The 2,157-nt window shown below is 34.0% G+C and overlaps 2 protein-coding genes across 4 annotated transcripts in view; one reads left to right on the top strand and one right to left on the bottom strand.

Moving 5' to 3' along the window:
* LOC108686189 (UPF0565 protein C2orf69 homolog) overlaps nt 1–2,157 on the top strand; it is a 38,803-nt gene that overhangs the window by 17,708 nt on the left and 18,938 nt on the right. The gene's annotated exons all lie outside the window — the stretch shown is intronic.
* LOC108686187 (V-type proton ATPase 116 kDa subunit a) overlaps nt 1–2,157 on the bottom strand; it is a 25,204-nt gene that overhangs the window by 14,074 nt on the left and 8,973 nt on the right. The window contains exon 1 of one of the 3 annotated variants that reach the window (XM_018191335.1): nt 835–913. The exons of the other annotated variants lie outside the window; for them this stretch is intronic. The gene's annotated coding sequence lies outside the window, so the exon portion shown is untranslated. Of the gene's footprint in view, nt 1–834; nt 914–2,157 lie in introns of those variants that run through there. 3 annotated transcript variants of the gene reach the window in all.

The following is a 2,157-nucleotide window of genomic DNA, read 5'->3' as shown; positions in this document are numbered from 1 at the left end:
CTCTCTCTCTCTCTCTCTCTCTCTCTCTCTCTCTCTCTCTCTCTCTCTCTCTCTCTCTCTCTCTCTCTAGGCTGAATTGCGTAATGTTCAATTATGAATAATCCTCAGGAATTAGAGGAAGAAGTATTTCCGTTGAACTTATAAATTCTGAACACGGATAATTTTGTTTGTCATACAAAATGTTTAACTCGCATATTTATACATTAAAATATTTGCACGAATTTTTATGATTTTGAAGCAAAACAGGAAAAACGAGAAGATTTTTTTTTAAGTCGTTGAGCGCTAGTAAAAAATATAATAGACAGAAATGTGCCGCCTTTTATAATGTGTTTTATATGTATGCTCCAACACATCTTCAAACGTAGATATGCCTATTCAGTTCATTAATCGCCTTCGACAGGCAGTTAATTAAGATTTTTTTCAACGGTAATAATTACATCAAGGCGTGATGAGCATTCTTCAAAAAAACAAGGAAATACAAATGAGCTTGTAAAAACAAGGAAACATAAATGACCTTTGTTGCACGTGTTCTCTAGAAATAATTAAAAACAATAATGATTGTAACTCTAAAAAAGAATAGCTAAGGAATCCAGTTACATATCTTTAGAAACTGATAGATATTTAACAGTTCACCTCGTCATCGCACGAATAATCAATCAGATGTCCTTTTCGCGATTGGCGAACGCATTAGAGAACGCAATACATTTTCCGAGCACATTCCTCGTATGTTAAACAAGATCTTACTCTTAAAAAGGCAGTTTAAAAAGAAAACATTTCTCCTTTCGTATAATCTAAGAAAGGAAACAAATCTTGTTGAAAATCAACATGCCTTACCAATTACTGATAGAATTATGTATAGACAGTCCTGCTCAGTCGTCACTCAGATACAATACTTTGCAACTGATTTGATTCAACACTCGATACGACACAACGAATAAATCCCACCTTCACGGTATGTAAGAAGGTAGGAGAGTGTGTGGAAAAAGGAGAGGGAATCTGAACTCGTGATGATCTTCTGTTAGCAGATAAGAGTGGATAGCAAAGCACTGTCTCTTTTGTGTCTGCGACAGTTTTGTATGCGATGCAGGTTGTGCTTTTGCACGGGTATACCTGATTGCAGAATCAATTGCACAGATGTTGCAATTGCAACACTCTCTCAACTATTGCCTTACAGAATCAGTTTCATTGCTGACCAGAAATCATGCTGACCAAATATTAACCGTGACATGAACACGAAATAAAAAAGAAAGATATACAGGATTGAGATATTGTAGATAACGATTTTATAAGTTCCATGTATGACCTTTTTAAGATACATTTTGTAGACAAATCTTATCTTCGTTTTGTATAACAGTTTCATCTTCAATCTACATCGCGATTACGCATCGTTTGGAATTACGCAGCTAATATTTTTAAACTCATTTTTTGCGGCTATTTTAGGACAAATGCCATAAAAAGCTTATTATAAATTGAATCATATATATAATTCCGGATTGTAAAAAATAAGAAAAGTTCATAATGGAGCATGTCAATATTGATTGCGCACGTAATTGCGCGACGCAATGAGTCGTTCTTGTTCAATAAATCATAATCATAGTAGCTCATGAATTGCAAGATAAACCATGATTACATTCGTCACCTTCGTATTACCTGCAGAGCAATGAATTTTTCTTCCGCTACGTTTTGCGTGCACATCCGACGCATGGAAAAAAAACATCAAATATTCAACCGCAAAAGGAAGATTTTCGTTATATGATTTTATTAGAATTAGATAATTCTACTAGAAAATAAAATGCGTCAAGTAAAATAATACTAAGATATATGCAGCAAACAGTACAATCGATTTCGCAAATAACTTCCTAAAATAATTATTCCTTTACAGAATATTTTGCTGATTGTGGTCATTAAGTTCATCATTCAGTAAAAAATTATTTCAGGGAGATCAACGCTGATTTTACGTTTTGCTTTGCTTCATATTGGATTTAAATGCAAAAGTAAGTTGTAAATTTTACTACGAAAACTTTTGTAACTTTCAAGCCTTGCGCTACTGTCGTTTCCTCCTTGGAAAAACTGCACCCAGATAAGACGACAATGATAAATCGCAGGTGTCGTGTTATTTTTGTGTGGCATACTTTGTATAAATGTTCGTTATCTTTT

This window comes from Atta colombica, unplaced genomic scaffold, assembly GCF_001594045.1.
Source record: "Atta colombica isolate Treedump-2 unplaced genomic scaffold, Acol1.0 scaffold166, whole genome shotgun sequence".
NCBI classification, from domain to species: Eukaryota; Metazoa; Arthropoda; class Insecta; order Hymenoptera; family Formicidae; genus Atta; species Atta colombica.
This window is presented reverse-complemented; position numbering and strand designations above follow the sequence as displayed.